The sequence below is a fragment of the Dendrobates tinctorius genome, unplaced genomic scaffold, assembly GCF_039654945.1.
Source record: "Dendrobates tinctorius isolate UK_male_01 unplaced genomic scaffold, ASM3965494v1 ptg000103l, whole genome shotgun sequence".
NCBI classification, from domain to species: Eukaryota; Metazoa; Chordata; class Amphibia; order Anura; family Dendrobatidae; genus Dendrobates; species Dendrobates tinctorius.
Window position 1 is genome coordinate 33433530 of NW_027361771.1, and position 23067 is coordinate 33456596.

The 23067-nt window shown below is 42.1% G+C and overlaps 1 protein-coding gene across 1 annotated transcript in view; it reads left to right on the forward strand.

The window, feature by feature from the left end:
- The first annotated feature begins 1078 nt into the window (after nucleotides 1–1078).
- LOC141100194 (uncharacterized) overlaps nucleotides 1079–23067 on the forward strand; it is a 65789-nt gene continuing 43800 nt past the window's right edge. The window contains exon 1 of the mRNA XM_073588515.1: nucleotides 1079–1235. The gene's annotated coding sequence lies outside the window, so the exon portion shown is untranslated. The remainder of the gene's footprint in view (nucleotides 1236–23067) is intronic.

Below are 23067 nucleotides of genomic sequence, written 5' to 3' on the forward strand. Positions count from 1 at the left end.
TCTGTAAGCCAAAATCAGGAGTGGAACAGTCAAAGGAAAAGTATCAGGGTACGTGCACACGCTGCGGATTGCTCTGCGGATTTGGCCGTGCGGATTTTGTAAAATCCGCAGGTAAATCAGCAGGTCAAAAGACCTGCGGTTTATCTGCGGATTAGCCTGCGGTTTATCACCTCCACAATGGAGGAGATGGTGAACCGCAGCGGAATCCGCAGAAAGAATTGACATGTCAATTCTTTCTGCGGTTTTGAAACCGCAGGAAAACCGCGCGGAAAAATCCGCACCGTCTGCACTGCGGATTTTAATATCCATAGGATATTATGGTACTGTACACTGCGGCCAAATCCTCTGCGGATCCGCAGCAGAATCCGCAGCATGTGCGCACAGCCTAATAGAAATCCGTCACCATTTCTGTATTTATCACCCACTGCTGGTTTTGGCTTACAAATACTGAGGTAAAATACGGACCGTGTGCACATGGCCCTACTCACCTGCCGTTTCGGCAATGTTCCAGTGCTGTTGGCGCCGTTTCTCCAGAGGTTGGGTGACATTGTTATGTCACGTGAGCCCTGCAGCCATTGGGCAGAAGAGGGCAGCTGCAGCGATACGATGTCACTGGCTGCCACACCGACATCTCCAATACAGTTTCTTCCCGACATTGTCAGTCATGGCTCGGCCTCTGTACCTTTCCAGCCTTCAGTACACACATTTTTCCCTTTCTGAAACAAGCATAGATTTTTCCAAATGTAAGCTCGAGACTGTATGAATGGAGCAAGTGACAAAAGTGCCCACTGAAAGCGGCCGCAGCCAAAACGTGAGGAGAATGCAGCTTAATTTTAACACTTTGCTGGGTATATTTCTACATGCACATCAGTGTGGCTTTGTTTCTTTCAACAGAGCCTGCTTTTTTTCTCATTTTCTCAGCCTTATTTCTAGAACTTGTTCCAGCACGTTGTCAGTACTAATTCTATTCCGGATATGCCCACTAGGGGCACAGTGGTAAAAAATAGCAGCTGTAATGCTGTCGGCCTCCTCTTGACAGAGCACACTTTAGGGCAGCTGCCAGTGCTATCAATGTCGGCTCTCAGTCACCGACGCCACTTCCGGTCTAAGTCTTTTAGAAGAGCCGAGTCGTGCAACGTTCTTTGGACTACATTTCCCATAATACTGCACGGTGTCAGCATCTGACTGAGCTGTTACAGCCATAGTGGAGTTGTGAGGAAACCTTCATCTCAGAGGTAATGATTTAATCCTAGCGTGCCATGTCTTCTAGGAATACAGCAGGAGGTGACCTGGGGATGTTATACAGGAGGAGCAGACTGTGGTGTCCTGTCTGTTATTATTATACAGGAGGAGCAGACTGTGGTGTCCTGTCTGTTATTATTATTATACAGGAGGAGCAGACTGTGGTGTCCTGTCTGTTATTATTATTATACAGGAGGAGCAGACTGTGGTGTCCTGTCTGTTATTATTATTATACAGGAGGAGCAGACTGTGGTTTCCTGTCTGTTATTATACAGGAGGAGCAGACTGTGGTGTCTTGTCTGTTATTATACAGGAGGAGCAGACTGTAGTGTCCTGTCTGGTATTATTATTATACAGGAGGAGCAGACTGTGGTGTCCTGTCTGTTATTATTATTATACAGGAGGAGCAGACTGTAGTGTCCTGTCTGTTATTATTATACAGGAGGAGCAGACTGTGGTGTCCTGTCTGTTATTATACAGGAGGAGCAGACTGTGGTTTCCTGTCTGTTATTATACAGGAGGAGCAGACTGTGGTGTCTTGTCTGTTATTATAGAGGAGGAGCAGACTGTAGTGTCCTGTCTGGTATTATTATTATACAGGAGGAGCAGACTGTGGTGTCCTGTCTGTTATTATTATTATACAGGAGGAGCAGACTGTAGTGTCCTGTCTGTTATTATTATACAGGAGGAGCAGACTGTGGTGTCCTGTCTGTTATTATTATACAGGAGGAGCAGACTGTGGTGTCCTGTCTGTTATTATTATTATACAGGAGGAGCAGACTGTGGTGTCCTGTCTGGTATTATTATACAGGAGGAGCAGACTGTGGTGTCCTGTCTGTTATTATTATTATACAGGAGGAGCAGACTGTGGTGTCCTGTCTGGTATTATTATTATACAGGAGGAGCAGACTGTGGTGTCCTGTCTGGTATTATTATTATACAGGAGGAGCAGACTGTGGTGTCCTGTCTGGTATTATACAGGAGGAGCAGACTGTGGTGTCCTGTCTGTTATTATTATTATACAGGAGGAGCAGACTGTGGTGTCCTGTCTGTTATTATTATTATACAGGAGGAGCAGACTGTGGTGTCCTGTCTGTTATTATTATTATACAGGAGGAGCAGACTGTGGTGTCCTGTCTGTTGTTATTATTATACAGGAGGAGCAGACTGTGGTGTCCTGTCTGTTATTATTATTGTACAGGAGGAGCAGACTGTGGTGTCCTGTCTGTTATTATTATTATACAGGAGGAGCAGACTGTGGTGTCCTGTCTGTTATTATTATTATACAGGAGGAGCAGACTGTGGTGTCCTGTCTGTTATTATTATTATACAGGAGGAGCAGACTGTGGTGTCCTGTCTGGTATTATTATTATACAGGAGGAGCAGACTGTGGTGTCCTGTCTGGTATTATTATTATACAGGAGGAGCAGACTGTGGTGTCCTGTCTGTTATTATTATTATACAGGAGGAGCAGACTGTGGTGTCCTGTCTGTTGTTATTATTATACAGGAGGAGCAGACTGTGGTGTCCTGTCTGTTGTTATTATTATACAGGAGGAGCAGACTGTGGTGTCCTGTCTGTTATTATTATACAGGAGGAGCAGACTGTAGTGTCCTGTCTGTTATTATTATTCTACAGGAGGAGCAGACTGTGGTGTCCTGTCTGTTATTATTATTATACAGTAGGAGCAGACTGTGGTGTCCTGTCTGTTATTATTATTATACAGGAGGAGCAGACTGTGGTGTCCTGTCTGTTATTATTATTATACAGGAGGAGCAGACTGTGGTGTCCTGTCTGTTATTATTATTATACAGGAGGAGCAGACTGTGGTGTCCTGTCTGTTATTATACAGGAGGAGCAGACTGTGGTGTCCTGTCTGTTATTATTATTATACAGGAGGAGCAGACTGTGGTGTCCTGTCTGTTATTATTATTATACAGGAGGAGCAGACTGTGGTGTCCTGTCTGTTGTTATTATTATACAGGAGGAGCAGACTGTGGTGTCCTGTCTGTTGTTATTATTATACAGGAGGAGCAGACTGTGGTGTCCTGTCTGTTATTATTATTATACAGGAAGAGCAGACTGTGGTGTCCTGTCTGTTATTATTATACTGGAGGAGCAGACTGTGGTTTCCTGTCTGTTATTATTATTATACAGGAGGAGCAGACTGTGGTGTCCTGTCTGTTATTATTATACAGGAGGAGCAGACTGTGGTGTCCTGTCTGTTATTATTATACAGGAGGAGCAGACTGTGGTGTCCTGTCTGTTATTATTATACAGGAGGAGCAGACTGTGGTGTCCTGTCTGTTATTATTATTATACAGGAGGAGCAGACTGTGGTGTCCTGTCTGTTATTATTATACTGGAGGAGCAGAGTGTGGTGTCCTGTCTGTTATTATACAGGAGGAGCAGACTGTGGTTTCCTGTCTGTTATTATTATTATACAGGAGGAGCAGACTGTGGTGTCCTGTCTGTTATTATTATTATACAGGAGGAGCAGACTGTGGTGTCCTGTCTGTTATTATTATTATACAGGAGGAGCAGACTGTGGTGTCCTGTCTGTTATTATTATTATTATACAGGAGGAGCAGACTGTGGTGTCCTGTCTGTTATTATTATTATTATTATACAGGAGGAGCAGACTGTGGTGTCCTGTCTGTTATTATTATATAGGAGGAGCAGACTGTGGTGTCCTGTCTGGTATTATTATTATACAGGGGGAGCAGACTGTGGTGTCCTGTCTGGTATTATACAGGAGGAGCAGACTGTGGTGTCCTGTCTGTTGTTGTTATTATTATTATTATACAGGAGGAGCAGACTGTGGTGTCCTGTCTGTTCTTATTATACAGGAGGAGCAGACTGTGGTGTCTTGTCTGTTATTATTATTATACAGGAGGAGCAGACTGTGGTGTCCTGTCTGTTGTTATTATTATACAGGAGGAGCAGACTGTGGTGTCCTGTCTGTTGTTGTTATTATACAGGAGGAGCAGACTGTGGTGTCCTGTCTGGTATTATTATTATACAGGAGGAGCAGACTGTGGTGTCCCGTCTGTTATTATTATACAGGAGGAGCAGACTGTGGTGTTCTGTCTGTTGTTATTATTATACAGGAGAAGCAGACTGTGGTGTCGTGTCTGTTCTTATTATACAGGAGGAGCAGACTGTGGTGTCCTGTCTGTTATTATTATACAGGAGGAGCAGACTGTGGTGTCTTGTCTGTTATTATTATTATACAGGAGGAGCAGACTGTGGTGTCCTGTCTGTTGTTATTATTATACAGGAGGAGCAGACTGTGGTGTCCTGTCTGGTATTATTATTATACAGGAGGAGCAGACTGTGTTCTCCCGTCTGTTATTATACAGGAGAAGCAGACTGTGGTGTCCTGTCTGTTATTATTATTATACAGGAGAAGCAGACTGTGGTGTCCTGTCTGTTATTATTATACAGGAGGAGCAGACTGTGGTGTTCTGTCTGTTATTATTATTATACAGGAGGAGCAGACTGTGGTGTCCTGTCTGGTATTATTATACAGGAGGAGCAGACTGTGGTGTCCTGTCTGGTATTATTATTATACAGGAGGAGCAGACTGTGGTGTCCTGTCTGGTATTATTATTATACAGGAGGAGCAGACTGTGGTGTCCTGTCTGGTATTAGTATTATACAGGAGGAGCAGACTGTGGTGTCCTGTCTGTTGTTGTTATTATTATTATTATTATTATACAGGAGAAGCAGACTGTGGTGTCCTGTCTGTTATTATTATACAGGAGGAGCAGACTGTGGTGTCTTGTCTGTTATTATTATTATACAGGAGGAGCAGATTGTGGTGTCCTGTCTGTTATTATTATACAGAAGGAGCAGACTGTGGTGTCTTGTCTGTTATTATTATTATACAGGAGGAGCAGACTGTGGTGTCCTGTCTGTAATTATTATACAGGAGGAGCAGACTGTGGTGTCCTGTCTGTTATTATACAGGAGGAGCAGACTATGGTGTCTTGTCTGTTATTATACAGGAGGAGCAGACTGTGGTGTCCTGTCTGTTCTTATTATACAGGAGGAGCAGACTGTGGTGTCCTGTCTGTTATTATTATACAGGAGGAGCAGACTGTGGTGTCTTGTCTGTTATTATTATTATACAGGAGGAGCAGACTGTGGTGTCCTGTCTGTTGTTATTATTATACAGGAGGAGCAGACTGTGGTGTCCTGTCTGTTGTTATTATTATACAGGAGGAGCAGACTGGTGTCCTGTCTGGTATTATTATTATACAGGAGGAGCAGACTGTGGTGTCCTGTCTGGTATTATTATTATACAGGAGGAGCAGACTGTGGTGTTCTGTCTGTTGTTATTATTATACAGGAGAAGCAGACTGTGGTGTCGTGTCTGTTCTTATTATACAGGAGGAGCAGACTGTGGTGTCCTGTCTGTTATTATTATACAGGAGGAGCAGACTGTGGTGTCTTGTCTGTTGTTATTATTATTATACAGGAGGAGCAGACTGTGGTGTCCTGTCTGTTGTTACTATTATACAGGAGGAGCAGACTGTGGTGTCCTGTCTGGTATTATTATTATACAGGAGGAGCAGACTGTGGTCTCCCGTCTGTTATTATACAGGAGAAGCAGACTGTGGTGTCCTGTCTGTTATTATTATTATACAGGAGAAGCAGACTGTGGTGTCCTGTCTGTTATTATTATACAGGAGGAGCAGACTGTGGTGTCTTGTCTGTTATTATTATTATAATACAGGAGGAGCAGATTGTGGTGTCCTGTCTGTTGTTATTATTATACAGGAGGAGCAGACTGTGGTGTCCTGTCTGTTATTATTATACAGGAGGAGCAAACTGTGGTGTTCTGTCTGTTATTATTATACAGGAGGAGCAGACTGTGGTGTTCTGTCTGTTGTTATTATTATACAGGAGAAGCAGACTGTGGTGTCGTGTCTGTTCTTATTATACAGGAGGAGCAGACTGTGGTGTCCTGTCTGTTATTATTATACAGGAGGAGCAGACTGTGGTGTCTTGTCTGTTATTATTATTATACAGGAGGAGCAGACTGTGGTGTCCTGTCTGTTGTTATTATTATACAGGAGAAGCAGACTGTGGTGTCCTGTCTGTTGTTATTATTATACAGTAGAAGCAGACTGTGGTGTCCTGTCTGTTGTTATTATACAGGAGGAGCAGACTGTGGTGTCCTGTCTGTTATTATGATACAGGAGGAGCAGACTGTGGTGTCCTGTCTGTTATTATTATACAGGAGGAGCAGACTGTGGTGTCCTGTCTGTTATTATTATACAGGAGGAGCAGACTGTGGTGTCCTGTCTGTTATTATTATACAGGAGGAGCAGACTGTGGTGTTCTGTCTGTTGTTATTATTATACAGGAGGAGCAGACTGTGGTGTCCTGTCTGTTATTATTATTATTATTATTATATAGGGGGAGCAGACTGTGATGTCCTGTCTGTTGTTATTATACAGGGGGGAGCAGACTGTGATGTCCTGTCTGTAATTATTATTATACAGGAGGAGCAGACTGTGGTGTCCTGTCTGTTATTATACAGGGGGAGCAGACTGTGGTGTCCTGTCTGTTTTTATTATACAGGAGGAGCAGACTGTGATGTCCTGTCTGTTATTATACAGGAGGAGCAGACTGTGGTGTTCTGTCTGTTGTTGTTGTTATTATTATTATTATACAGGAGGAGCAGACTGTGGTGTCCTGTCTGTTATTATTATACAGGAGGAGCAGATTGTGGTGTCCTGTCTGTTTTTATTATACAGGAGGAGCAGACTGTGGTGTCCTGTCTGTTTTTATTATACAGGAGGAGCACACTGTGGTGTCCTGTCTGTTGTTATTATTATTATTATACAGGGGGAGCAGACTGTGATGTCCTGTCTGTTGTTATTATACAGGGGGGAGCAGACTGTGATGTCCTGTCTGTAATTATTATTATACAGGAGGAGCAGACTGTGGTGTCCTGTCTGTTATTATACAGGGGGAGCAGACTGTGGTGTCCTGTCTGTAATTATTATTATACAGGGGGAGCAGACTGTGGTGTCCTGTCTGTAATTATTATTATACAGGAGGAGCAGATTGTGGTGTCCTGTCTGTTATTATACAGGGGGAGCAGACTGTGGTGTCCTGTCTGTTATTATACAGGGGGAGCAGACTGTGGTGTTCTGTCTATTATTATTATTATTATTATTATACAGGAGGAGCAGACTGTGGTGTCCTGTCTGTTATTATTATACAGGAGGAGCAGATTGTGGTGTCCTGTCTGTTTTTATTATACAGGAGGAGCAGACTGTGGGGTCCTGTCTGTTGTTGTTATTATTATTATTATTATTATTATACAGGAGGAGCAGACTGTGGTGTCCTGTCTGTTATTATTGTTATACAGGAGGAGCAGACTGTGGTGTCCTGTCTTTTATTATTATACAGGAGGTGCAGACTGTGGTGTCCTGTCTGTTATTATTATACAGAAGGAGCAGACTGTGGTGTCCTGTCTGTTGTTATTATACAGGGGGAGCAGACTGTGATGTCCTGTCTGTAATTATTATTATACAGGAGGAGCAGACTGTGGTGTCCTGTCTGTTATTATACAGGGGGAGCAGACTGTGGTGTCCTGTCTGTTATTATACAGGGGGAGCAGACTGTGATGTCCTGTCTGTAATTATTATTATACAGGAGGAGCAGACTGTGGTGTCCTGTCTGTTATTATACAGGGGGAGCAGACTGTGGTGTCCTGTCTGTTATTATTATACAGGAGGAGAAGACTGTGGTGTCCTGTCTGTTATTATTATACAGGAGGAGAAGACTGTGGTGTCCTGTCTGTTATTATTATACAGGAGGAGAAGACTGTGGTGTCCTGTCTGTTATTATTATACAGGAGGAGCAGACTGTGGTGTCTTGTCTGTTGTTAGTACACAGGGGGAGCAGACTGTGGTGTCCTGTCTGTTATTATACAGGGGGAGCAGACTGTGGTGTCCTGTCTGTTATTATTATACAGGAGGAGCAGACTGTGGTGTCCTGTCTGTTATTATTAATATACAGGAGGAGCAGATTGTGGTGTCCTGTCTGTTATTATTAATATACAGGAGGAGCAGATTGTGGTGTCCTGTCTGTTATTATTATACAGGAGGAGCAGACTGTGATGTCCTGTATGTTATTATTATACCGGAGGAGCAGACTGTGGTGTCCTGTCTGTTATTATTATTATACAGGAGGAGCAGACTGTGGTGTCCTGTCTGGTATTATTATACAGGAGGAGCAGACTGTGGTGTCCTGTCTGTTATTATTATTATACAGGAGGAGCAGACTGTGGTGTCCTGTCTGGTATTATTATTATACAGGAGGAGCAGACTGTGGTGTCCTGTCTGGTATTATTATTATACAGGAGGAGCAGACTGTGGTGTCCTGTCTGGTATTATACAGGAGGAGCAGACTGTGGTGTCCTGTCTGTTATTATTATTATACAGGAGGAGCAGACTGTGGTGTCCTGTCTGTTATTATTATTATACAGGAGGAGCAGACTGTGGTGTCCTGTCTGTTATTATTATTATACAGGAGGAGCAGACTGTGGTGTCCTGTCTGTTGTTATTATTATACAGGAGGAGCAGACTGTGGTGTCCTGTCTGTTATTATTATTGTACAGGAGGAGCAGACTGTGGTGTCCTGTCTGTTATTATTATTATACAGGAGGAGCAGACTGTGGTGTCCTGTCTGTTATTATTATTATACAGGAGGAGCAGACTGTGGTGTCCTGTCTGTTATTATTATTATACAGGAGGAGCAGACTGTGGTGTCCTGTCTGGTATTATTATTATACAGGAGGAGCAGACTGTGGTGTCCTGTCTGGTATTATTATTATACAGGAGGAGCAGACTGTGGTGTCCTGTCTGTTATTATTATTATACAGGAGGAGCAGACTGTGGTGTCCTGTCTGTTGTTATTATTATACAGGAGGAGCAGACTGTGGTGTCCTGTCTGTTATTATTATTATACAGGAGGAGCAGACTGTGGTGTCCTGTCTGTTATTATTATACAGGAGGAGCAGACTGTAGTGTCCTGTCTGTTATTATTATTCTACAGGAGGAGCAGACTGTGGTGTCCTGTCTGTTATTATTATTATACAGTAGGAGCAGACTGTGGTGTCCTGTCTGTTATTATTATTATACAGGAGGAGCAGACTGTGGTGTCCTGTCTGTTATTATTATTATACAGGAGGAGCAGACTGTGGTGTCCTGTCTGTTATTATTATTATACAGGAGGAGCAGACTGTGGTGTCCTGTCTGTTATTATACAGGAGGAGCAGACTGTGGTGTCCTGTCTGTTATTATTATTATACAGGAGGAGCAGACTGTGGTGTCCTGTCTGTTATTATTATTATACAGGAGGAGCAGACTGTGGTGTCCTGTCTGTTGTTATTATTATACAGGAGGAGCAGACTGTGGTGTCCTGTCTGTTGTTATTATTATACAGGAGGAGCAGACTGTGGTGTCCTGTCTGTTATTATTATTATACAGGAAGAGCAGACTGTGGTGTCCTGTCTGTTATTATTATACTGGAGGAGCAGACTGTGGTTTCCTGTCTGTTATTATTATTATTATTATACAGGAGGAGCAGACTGTGGTGTCCTGTCTGTTATTATTATACAGGAGGAGCAGACTGTGGTGTCCTGTCTGTTATTATTATACAGGAGGAGCAGACTGTGGTGTCCTGTCTGTTATTATTATACAGGAGGAGCAGACTGTGGTGTCCTGTCTGTTATTATTATTATACAGGAGGAGCAGACTGTGGTGTCCTGTCTGTTATTATTATACTGGAGGAGCAGAGTGTGGTGTCCTGTCTGTTATTATACAGGAGGAGCAGACTGTGGTTTCCTGTCTGTTATTATTATTATACAGGAGGAGCAGACTGTGGTGTCCTGTCTGTTATTATTATTATACAGGAGGAGCAGACTGTGGTGTCCTGTCTGTTATTATTATTATACAGGAGGAGCAGACTGTGGTGTCCTGTCTGTTATTATTATTATTATACAGGAGGAGCAGACTGTGGTGTCCTGTCTGTTATTATTATTATTATTATACAGGAGGAGCAGACTGTGGTGTCCTGTCTGTTATTATTATATAGGAGGAGCAGACTGTGGTGTCCTGTCTGGTATTATTATTATACAGGGGGAGCAGACTGTGGTGTCCTGTCTGGTATTATACAGGAGGAGCAGACTGTGGTGTCCTGTCTGTTGTTGTTATTATTATTATTATACAGGAGGAGCAGACTGTGGTGTCCTGTCTGTTCTTATTATACAGGAGGAGCAGACTGTGGTGTCTTGTCTGTTATTATTATTATACAGGAGGAGCAGACTGTGGTGTCCTGTCTGTTGTTATTATTATACAGGAGGAGCAGACTGTGGTGTCCTGTCTGTTGTTGTTATTATACAGGAGGAGCAGACTGTGGTGTCCTGTCTGGTATTATTATTATACAGGAGGAGCAGACTGTGGTGTCCCGTCTGTTATTATTATACAGGAGGAGCAGACTGTGGTGTTCTGTCTGTTGTTATTATTATACAGGAGAAGCAGACTGTGGTGTCGTGTCTGTTCTTATTATACAGGAGGAGCAGACTGTGGTGTCCTGTCTGTTATTATTATACAGGAGGAGCAGACTGTGGTGTCCTGTCTGTTGTTATTATTATACAGGAGGAGCAGACTGTGGTGTCCTGTCTGGTATTATTATTATACAGGAGGAGCAGACTGTGGTCTCCCGTCTGTTATTATACAGGAGAAGCAGACTGTGGTGTCCTGTCTGTTATTATTATTATACAGGAGAAGCAGACTGTGGTGTCCTGTCTGTTATTATTATACAGGAGGAGCAGACTGTGGTGTCTTGTCTGTTATTATTATTATAATACAGGAGGAGCAGATTGTGGTGTCCTGTCTGTTGTTATTATTATACAGGAGGAGCAGACTGTGGTGTCCTGTCTGTTGTTATTATTATACAGGAGGAGCAGACTGTGGTGTCCTGTCTGTTATTATTATACAGGAGGAGCAGACTGTGGTGTCCTGTCTGTTATTATTATACAGGAGGAGCAGACTGTGGTGTCTTGTCTGTTATTATTATTATACAGGAGGAGCAGACTGTGGTGTCCTGTCTGTTGTTATTATTATACAGGAGAAGCAGACTGTGGTGTCCTGTCTGTTGTTATTATTATACAGGAGAAGCAGACTGTGGTGTCCTGTCTGTTGTTATTATTATACAGGAGAAGCAGACTGTGGTGTCCTGTCTGTTGTTATTATACAGGAGGAGCAGACTGTGGTGTCCTGTCTGTTATTATTATACAGGAGGAGCAGACTGTGGTGTCCTGTCTGTTATTATTATACAGGAGGAGCAGACTGTGGTGTCCTGTCTGTTATTATTATACAGGAGGAGCAGACTGTGGTGTCCTGTCTGTTATTATTATACAGGAGGAGCAGACTGTGGTGTTCTGTCTGTTATTATTATTATACAGGAGGAGCAGACTGTGGTGTCCTGTCTGGTATTATTATACAGGAGGAGCAGACTGTGGTGTCCTGTCTGGTATTATTATTATACAGGAGGAGCAGACTGTGGTGTCCTGTCTGGTATTATTATTATACAGGAGGAGCAGACTGTGGTGTCCTGTCTGGTATTAGTATTATACAGGAGGAGCAGACTGTGGTGTCCTGTCTGTTGTTGTTGTTGTTATTATTATTATTATTATACAGGAGAAGCAGACTGTGGTGTCCTGTCTGTTATTATTATACAGGAGGAGCAGACTGTGGTGTCTTGTCTGTTATTATTATTATACAGGAGGAGCAGATTGTGGTGTCCTGTCTGTTATTATTATACAGAAGGAGCAGACTGTGGTGTCTTGTCTGTTATTATTATTATACAGGAGGAGCAGACTGTGGTGTCCTGTCTGTAATTATTATACAGGAGGAGCAGACTGTGGTGTCCTGTCTGTTATTATACAGGAGGAGCAGACTATGGTGTCTTGTCTGTTATTATACAGGAGGAGCAGACTGTGGTGTCCTGTCTGTTCTTATTATACAGGAGGAGCAGACTGTGGTGTCCTGTCTGTTATTATTATACAGGAGGAGCAGACTGTGGTGTCTTGTCTGTTATTATTATTATACAGGAGGAGCAGACTGTGGTGTCCTGTCTGTTGTTATTATTATACAGGAGGAGCAGACTGTGGTGTCCTGTCTGTTGTTATTATTATACAGGAGGAGCAGACTGGTGTCCTGTCTGGTATTATTATTATACAGGAGGAGCAGACTGTGGTGTCCTGTCTGGTATTATTATTATACAGGAGGAGCAGACTGTGGTGTTCTGTCTGTTGTTATTATTATACAGGAGAAGCAGACTGTGGTGTCGTGTCTGTTCTTATTATACAGGAGGAGCAGACTGTGGTGTCCTGTCTGTTATTATTATACAGGAGGAGCAGACTGTGGTGTCTTGTCTGTTGTTATTATTATTATACAGGAGGAGCAGACTGTGGTGTCCTGTCTGTTGTTACTATTATACAGGAGGAGCAGACTGTGGTGTCCTGTCTGGTATTATTATTATACAGGAGGAGCAGACTGTGGTCTCCCGTCTGTTATTATACAGGAGAAGCAGACTGTGGTGTCCTGTCTGTTATTATTATTATACAGGAGAAGCAGACTGTGGTGTCCTGTCTGTTATTATTATACAGGAGGAGCAGACTGTGGTGTCTTGTCTGTTATTATTATTATAATACAGGAGGAGCAGATTGTGGTGTCCTGTCTGTTGTTATTATTATACAGGAGGAGCAGACTGTGGTGTCCTGTCTGTTATTATTATACAGGAGGAGCAAACTGTGGTGTTCTGTCTGTTATTATTATACAGGAGGAGCAGACTGTGGTGTTCTGTCTGTTGTTATTATTATACAGGAGAAGCAGACTGTGGTGTCGTGTCTGTTCTTATTATACAGGAGGAGCAGACTGTGGTGTCCTGTCTGTTATTATTATACAGGAGGAGCAGACTGTGGTGTCTTGTCTGTTATTATTATTATACAGGAGGAGCAGACTGTGGTGTCCTGTCTGTTGTTATTATTATACAGGAGAAGCAGACTGTGGTGTCCTGTCTGTTGTTATTATTATACAGTAGAAGCAGACTGTGGTGTCCTGTCTGTTGTTATTATACAGGAGGAGCAGACTGTGGTGTCCTGTCTGTTATTATGATACAGGAGGAGCAGACTGTGGTGTCCTGTCTGTTATTATTATACAGGAGGAGCAGACTGTGGTGTCCTGTCTGTTATTATTATACAGGAGGAGCAGACTGTGGTGTCCTGTCTGTTATTATTATACAGGAGGAGCAGACTGTGGTGTTCTGTCTGTTGTTATTATTATACAGGAGGAGCAGACTGTGGTGTCCTGTCTGTTATTATTATTATTATTATATAGGGGGAGCAGACTGTGATGTCCTGTCTGTTGTTATTATACAGGGGGGAGCAGACTGTGATGTCCTGTCTGTAATTATTATTATACAGGAGGAGCAGACTGTGGTGTCCTGTCTGTTATTATACAGGGGGAGCAGACTGTGGTGTCCTGTCTGTTTTTATTATACAGGAGGAGCAGACTGTGATGTCCTGTCTGTTATTATACAGGAGGAGCAGACTGTGGTGTTCTGTCTGTTGTTGTTGTTATTATTATTATTATACAGGAGGAGCAGACTGTGGTGTCCTGTCTGTTATTATTATACAGGAGGAGCAGATTGTGGTGTCCTGTCTGTTTTTATTATACAGGAGGAGCAGACTGTGGTGTCCTGTCTGTTTTTATTATACAGGAGGAGCACACTGTGGTGTCCTGTCTGTTGTTATTATTATTATTATACAGGGGGAGCAGACTGTGATGTCCTGTCTGTTGTTATTATACAGGGGGGAGCAGACTGTGATGTCCTGTCTGTAATTATTATTATACAGGAGGAGCAGACTGTGGTGTCCTGTCTGTTATTATACAGGGGGAGCAGACTGTGGTGTCCTGTCTGTAATTATTATTATACAGGGGGAGCAGACTGTGGTGTCCTGTCTGTAATTATTATTATACAGGAGGAGCAGATTGTGGTGTCCTGTCTGTTATTATACAGGGGGAGCAGACTGTGGTGTCCTGTCTGTTATTATACAGGGGGAGCAGACTGTGGTGTTCTGTCTATTATTATTATTATTATTATTATACAGGAGGAGCAGACTGTGGTGTCCTGTCTGTTATTATTATACAGGAGGAGCAGATTGTGGTGTCCTGTCTGTTTTTATTATACAGGAGGAGCAGACTGTGGGGTCCTGTCTGTTGTTGTTATTATTATTATTATTATTATTATACAGGAGGAGCAGACTGTGGTGTCCTGTCTGTTATTATTGTTATACAGGAGGAGCAGACTGTGGTGTCCTGTCTTTTATTATTATACAGGAGGTGCAGACTGTGGTGTCCTGTCTGTTATTATTATACAGAAGGAGCAGACTGTGGTGTCCTGTCTGTTGTTATTATACAGGGGGAGCAGACTGTGATGTCCTGTCTGTAATTATTATTATACAGGAGGAGCAGACTGTGGTGTCCTGTCTGTTATTATACAGGGGGAGCAGACTGTGGTGTCCTGTCTGTTATTATACAGGGGGAGCAGACTGTGATGTCCTGTCTGTAATTATTATTATACAGGAGGAGCAGACTGTGGTGTCCTGTCTGTTATTATACAGGGGGAGCAGACTGTGGTGTCCTGTCTGTTATTATTATACAGGAGGAGAAGACTGTGGTGTCCTGTCTGTTATTATTATACAGGAGGAGAAGACTGTGGTGTCCTGTCTGTTATTATTATACAGGAGGAGAAGACTGTGGTGTCCTGTCTGTTATTATTATACAGGAGGAGCAGACTGTGGTGTCTTGTCTGTTGTTAGTACACAGGGGGAGCAGACTGTGGTGTCCTGTCTGTTATTATACAGGGGGAGCAGACTGTGGTGTCCTGTCTGTTATTATTATACAGGAGGAGCAGACTGTGGTGTCCTGTCTGTTATTATTAATATACAGGAGGAGCAGATTGTGGTGTCCTGTCTGTTATTATTAATATACAGGAGGAGCAGATTGTGGTGTCCTGTCTGTTATTATTATACAGGAGGAGCAGACTGTGATGTCCTGTATGTTATTATTATACCGGAGGAGCAGACTGTGGTGTCCTGTCTGTTGCTATTATTATACAGGAGGAGAAGACTGTGGTGTCCTGCCTGTTATTATACAGGAGGAGCAGACTGTGGTGTCCTGCCTGTTATTATACAGGAGGAGCAGACTGTGGTGGTCTGTCTGTTATTATACAGGAGGAGCAGACTGCTGTCCTGTCTGTTATTATTATTATACATGAGGAGCAGACTGTGGTGTCCTGTCTGTTATTATTATACAGGAGGAGCAGACTGTGGTGTCCTGTCTGTTGCTATTATTATACAGGAGGAGCAGACTGTGGTGTCCTGTCTGTTATTATACAGGAGGAGCAGACTGTGGTGTCCTGTCTGTTATTATACAGGAGGAGAAGATTGTGGTGTCCTGTCTGTTTTTATTATACAGGAGGGGCAGACTGTGGTGTCCTGTCTGTTATTATTATTATTATTATACATGAGGAGCAGTCTGTGGTGTCCTGTCTGTTATTATTATACAGGAGGAGCAGGCTGTGGTGTCCTGTCTGTTATTATTATTATACAGGAGGAGCAGACTGTGGTGTCCTGTCTGGTATTATTATTATTATTATTATACAGGAGGAGCAGACTGTGGTGTCCTGTCTGTTATTATTATTATACAGGGGGAGCAGACTGTGGTGTCCTGTCTGGTATTATTATTATACAGGAGGAGCAGACTGTGGTGTCTTGTTTGTTATTATTATTATACAGGGGGAGCAGACTGTAGTGTCCTGTCTGTTATTATACAGGAGGAGCAGACTGTGGTGTCCTGTCTGTTGTTATTATTATTATACATGAGGAGCAGACTGTGGTGTCCTGTCTGGTATTATTATTATACAGGAGGAGCAGACTGTGGTGTCCTGTCTGTTGCTATTATTATACAGGAGGAGCAGACTGTGGTGTCCTGTCTGTTATTATACAGGAGGAGCAGACTGTGGTGTCCTGTCTGTTATTATACAGGAGGAGAAGATTGTGGTGTCCTGTCTGTTTTGATTATACAGGAGGGGCAGACTGTGGTGTCCTGTCTGTTGTTATTATTATACATGAGGAGCAGACTGTGGTGTCCTGTCTGTTATTATACAGGAGGAGCAGACTGTGGTGTCCTGTCTGTTATTATTATACAGGAGGAGTAGACTGTGGTGTCCTGTCTGGTATTATTATTATACAGGAGGAGCAGACTGTAGTGTCCTGTCTGGTATTATTATACAGGAGGAGCAGACTGTGGTGTCCTGTCTGTTATTATACAGGAGGAGCAGACTGTGGTGTCCTGTCTGTTATTATACAGGAGGAGCAGACTGTGGTGTCCTGTCTGTTATTATTATACAGGAGGAGTAGACTGTGGTGTCCTGTCTGGTATTATTATTATACAGGAGGAGCAGACTGTAGTGTCCTGTCTGGTATTATTATTATACAGGAGGAGCAGACTGTGGTGTCCTGTCTGTTATTATACAGGAGGAGCAGACTGTGGTGTCCTGTCTGTTATTATTATACAGGAGGAGTAGACTGTGGTGTCCTGTCTGGTATTATTATTATACAGGAGGAGCAGACTGTGGTGTCCTGTCTGTTTTTGTTATACAGGAGGAGCAGACTGTGGTGTCCTGTCTGTTATTATACAGGAGGAGCAGACTGTGGTGTTCTGTCTGTTATTATTATTATACAGGAGGAGCAGATTGTGGTGTCCTGTCTGTTTTTATTATACATGAGGAGCAGACTGTGGTGTCCAGTCTGTTTTTATTATACATGAGGAGCAGACTGTGGTGTCCTGTCTGTTATTGTTATACAGGAGGAGCAGACTGTGGTGTCCTGTCTGTTGTTATTATTATTGTACAGGAGGAGCAGAGTGTGGTGTCCTGTCTGTTATTATTATTATTATACAGGAGGAGCAGACTGTGGTGTCCTGTCTGTTATTAGACAGGAGGAGCAGACTGTGGTGTCCTGTCTGGTATTATTATTATACAGGAGGAGCAGACTGGTGTCCTGTCTGGTATTATTATTATACAGGAGGAGCAGACTGTGGTGTCCTGTCTGTTATTAGACAGGAGGAGCAGACTGTGGTGTCCTGTCTGTTATTATTATTATACAGGAGGAGCAGACTGTGGTGTCCTGTCTGTTTTTGTTATACAGGAGGAGCAGACTGTGGTGTCCTGTCTGTTATTATACAGGAGGAGCAGACTGTGGTGTTCTGTCTGTTATTATTATTATTATACAGGAGGAGAAGATTGTGGTGTCCTGTCTGTTATTATTATTATTATTATTATTATTATACATGAGGAGCAGTCTGTGGTGTCCTGTCTGTTATTATTAGACAGGAGGAGCAGACTGTGGTGTCCTGTCTGGTATTATTATTATACAGGAGGAGCAGGCTGTGGTGTCCTTTCTGGTATTATTATTATACAGGAGGAGCAGGCTGTGGTGTCCTGTCTGGTATTATTATTATACAGGAGGAGCAGGCTGTGGTGTCCTGTCTGGTATTATTATTATTATTATTATTATTATTATTATTATTATTATTATTATTATACAGGAGGAGCAGACTGTGGTGTCTTGTTTGTTATTATTATACAGGGGGAGCAGACTGTGGTGTCCTGTCTGTTATTATACAGGAGGAGCAGACTGTGGTGTCCTGTCTGTTATTATTATTATACAGGAGGAGCATACTTTGGTGTCCTGTCTGGTATTATTATTATACAGGAGGAGCAGACTGTGGTGTCCTGTCTGGTATTATACAGGAGGAGCAGACTGTGGTGTCCTGTCTGTTATTATTATACAGGAGGAGTAGACTGTGGTGTCCTGTCTGTTATTATTATACAGGAGGAGTAGACTGTGGTGTCCTGTCTGGTATTATTATTATACAGGAGGAGCAGACTGTGGTGTCCTGTCTGTTATTATACAGGAGGAGCAGACTGTGGTGTCCAGTCTGTTTTTATTATACGTGAGGAGCAGACTGTGGTGTTCTGTCTGTTGTTATTATTATTATACAGGAGGAGCAGACTGTGGTGTCCTGTCTGTTGTTATTATTATACAGGAGGAGCAGACTGTGGTGTCATGTCTATTATTATTATTATGCAGGAGGAGCAGACTGTGGTGTCCTGTCTGTTATTATTATTATGTAGGAGGAGCAGATTATGGTGTCCTGTCTGTTTTTGTTATACAGGAGGAGCAGACTGTGGTGTCCTGTCTGTTATTATACAGGAGGAGCAGACTGTGGTGTTCTGTCTGTTATTATTATACAGGGGGAGCAGACTGTGGTGTCCTGTCTGTTATTATTATACATGAGGAGTAGACTGTGGTGTCCAGTCTGTTATTATTATTATACAGGAGGAGCAGACTGTGGTGTCCAGTCTGTTATTATTATTATACAGGAGGAGCAGACTGTGGTGTCCTGTCTGTTATTGTTATACAGGAGGAGCAGACTGTGGTGTCCTGTCTGTTATTATTATTATACAGGAGGAGCAGACTGTGGTGTCCTGTCTGTTATTAGACAGGAGGAGCAGACTGTGGTGTCCTGTCTGGTATTATTATTATTATACAGGAGGAGCAGACTGGTGTCCTGTCTGGTATTATTATTATACAGGAGGAGCAGAATGTAGTGTCCTGTCTGTTCCTCCTGTATAATAATAATAACAGACTGTGGTGTCCTGTCTGGTATTATTATACAGGAGGAGCAGATTGTGGTGTCCTGTCTGTTATTATTATTATACAGGAGGAGCAGACTGTGGTGTCCTGTCTGTTTTTGTTATACAGGAGGAGCAGACTGTGGTGTCCTGTCTGTTATTATACAGGAGGAGCAGACTGTGGTGTTCTGTCTGTTGTTATTATTATTATACAGGAGGAGCAGACTGTGGTGTCCTGTCTGTTGTTATTATACAGGAGGAGCAGATTGTGGTGTCCTGTCTGTTGTTATTATACATGAGAAGCAGACTGTGGTGTCCAGTCTGTTTTTATTATACAGGAGGAGCAGACTGTGGTGTCCTGTCTGTTATTATTATTTTACAGGAGGAGCAGACTGTGGTGTCCTGTCTGTTATTATTATACAGGAGGAGCAGACTGTGGTGTCCTGTCTGTTATTATTATACAGGAGGAGCAGACTGTGGTGTCCTGTCTGTTGTTATTATTATTATACAGGAGGAGCAGACTGTGGTGTCCTGTCTGTTGTTATTATACAGGAGGAGCAGACTGTGGTGTCCTGTCTGTTATTATTATACAGGAGGAGCAGACTGTGGTGTCCTGTCTGTTATTATTATACAGGAGGAGCAGGCTGTGGTGTCCTGTCTGTTATTATATAGAAGGATCAGACTGTGGTGTCCTGTCTGTTATTATACAGAAGGATCAGACTGTGGTGTCCTGTCTGTTATTATACAGGGGGATCAGACTGTGGTGTCCTGTCTGTTATTATACAGGAGGAGCAGACTGTGGTGTCTTGTCTTATTATTATACAGGGGTAGCAGGCTGTGGTGTCTTGTCTTATTAATTTACAGGGGGATCAGACTGTGGTGTCCTGTCTGTTTTTGTTATACAGGAGGAGCAGACTGTGGTGTCCTGTCTGGTATTATTATTAGACAGGAGGAGCAGACTGTGGTGTCCTGTCTGTTATTATTATTATACAGGAGGAGCAGACTGTGATGTCCTGTCTGTTATTATACAGGGGGAGCAGACTGTGGTGTCCTGTCTGTTGTTATTATTATACAGGAGGAGCAGACTGTGGTGTCTTGTCTGTTTTTATGCAGGAGGAGCAGACTGTGGTGTCCTGTCTGTTATTATACAGGAGGAGCAGACTTTGGTGTCCTGTCTGTTATTATTATACAGGAGGAGCAGACTTTGGTGTCCTGTCTGTTATTATTATACAGGAGGAGCAGACTGTGGTGTCCTGTCTGTTATTATTATACAGGAGGAGCAGACTGTGGTGTCCTGTCTGTTATTATTATTATTATTATTATTATTATTATTATTATTATTATTATTATTGTTATACAGGAGGAGCAGACTGTGATGTCCTGTCTGGTATTATTATTATACAGGAGGAGCAGACTGTGGTGTCCTGTCTGCATCCAGATCAGTAATTAGATTAAAAAAAATTTATTCTTTTATTCCAAAATTTAAAAAAACATAAGATTCTCCATCATGATAAGAGACGTATCAGGACGTGTAGTTGGACGCGTTTCGGACAAAAAACCAGTCCTTATTGTAAGACAACACATAATACATCTGAACACATGCTTTTAAAGGAAAACATAGGAAGTCAAGGAACAATCAAGACTAAACATAGCCAGCTGATTAATGGGAGGTAGTAAGTCACAATCACAATTACAAAACACTCAAAATCTCACTCCTAATGTTCATACCCGTTGGAACCCTGCTTTGTAATAATAACATCCATTTTGCCTCTCGGTGTAATAATAAATCATTTAAATTTCCACCTACCCTCTTTGTCTGCACCTTCTCCATGGCATTAACCCTGAAGTTGCTCAGATCTCCTTTATGTATATGCAAAAAATGTCGAGAAGCAGCAGACAAACTGCGTGTAGTAGTGTGACCTACGTCATATACGTGCTCGGAAATACGACGTCTTAAAGTACGTGAAGTATTTCCCACATACTGAATATTACAATCCACGCATGTTATGGCATAGATCAAACCAGTAGAACCACAGTTCAAAAAGGATTTTATTTTAAATTCCTTTCCATTAACAGAAGATACTATTTTTTCTGTGTTCCACATAAACCTACAAAGCCCACAGTATTTCTGAGCACACTTAAAAGATCCACAAGTGGGTAACCAATTAGTTATACTTGCTGAACTGTCTGAAAAATATTTATTAGCATGTCTATTGACACTAGTATGATCACTTGGAGATACCTTATTAGCAATAGTATTATTCCTCCTTGAAACAAATCTGATCCCATCCTTTAGTATATTCTTTAATGTATCATCAACATACAAGATAGGGAGGAATTTTTTAATAATATGAACAATCCTGTAGTAGTCAGTACTAAAATTAGTTGGAAAAACAATAGGTGACCGACCCTCCACAGGATTTAGTGTTTTTCTGCTTTCCTTCTGCAAATAATCCTCTCTACTTTTTTCATCCGTTCTATGCTTAGCTTTCTGAATGTCTACCTTAGTATAACCACTCTTTATAAAACGTTTACCAATGATCTCACATTGTTTATCGTATAAATTAGGCGTGGTACATGTTCTTTTTGCTCTTACAAACTCCCCTGTAGGTTTATTAGCTATAACATGCCGTGGATGGCAGCTAGATGCGTGTAACAGTGAATTACCTGCCGTAGGTTTTCTAAAAATATCACAATCAATCTTTCTTTCTTCCAAATTTGCCGACAAAAGAATATCCAAAAACGAAATTATCTTGGCATCAAATTGATGTGTAAAACGTATATTGCATGGATTATTGTTAATATAGAACATAAAATTCTCAATATTAAATACATCACCATCCCACACAATTATAACATCATCAATGAATCTCAGAAAAAGAAAAATATCAGAAGAAAAAGGATTTTTTTCAGAAAAAATGTACTCCTCCTCCCACCAGGCCTCTTATCATGATGGAGAATCTTATGTTTTTTTAAATTTTGGAATAAAGGAATAAATTTTTTTTTATCTAATTACTGATCTGGATGCTGGAATTTTTTCCATATTACGCTTTGCTGCAGAGGGATCCTGTTTCCACATTCCGTGCACCGATCGGACTTATAGCTGTCTTCTTTGGGGTGAGCTGAAAAAATTTTCTTTTTTTACCCTGTGGTGTCCTGTCTGGTATTATTATTGTACAGGAGGAGCAGACTGTGGTGTCCTGTCTGTTGTTATTATTATTATTATACAGGAGGAGCAGATTGTGGTGTCCTGTCTGTTATTATTGTACAGGAGGAGCAGACTGTGGTGTCCTGTCTGTTGTTGTTATTATTATACAGGAGGAGCAGATTGTGGTGTCCTGTCTGTTATTATTATACAGGGGGAGCAGACTGTGGTGTCCTGTCTGGTATTATTATTATACAGGAGGAGCAGACTGTGGTGTCCTGTCTGTTGTTGTTATTATTATTATTATACAAGGGGAGCAGACTGTGGTGTCCTGTCTGTTATTATACAGGAGGAGCAGACTGTGGTGTCCTGTATGTTATTATTATACATGAGGAGCAGACTGTGGTGTCCTGTCTCGTATTATTATTATACAGGAGGAGCAGACTGTGGTGTCCTGTCTGGTATTATACAGGGGAAGCAGACTGTGGTGTCCTGTCTGTTATTTTTATACAGGAGGAGCAGACTGTGGTGTCCTGTCTGGTAGTATTATTATACAGGAGGAGCAGACTGTAGTGTCCTGGCGGGTATTATTATTATACAGGAGGAGCAGACTGTGGTGTCCTGTCTGGTATTATTATTATACAGGAGGAGCAGACTGTAGTGTCCTGTCTGGTATTATTATACAGGAAGAGCAGACTGTGGTGTCCTGTCTGATATTATTATTATTATACAGGAGGAGCAGACTGTGGTGTCCTGTCTGATATTATTATTATTATACAGGAGGAGCAGTCTGTGGTGTCCTGTCAGGTATTATTATTATACAGGAGGAGCAGACTGTGGTGTCCTGTCTGGTATTATACATGGGGAGCAGACTGTGGTGTCCTGTC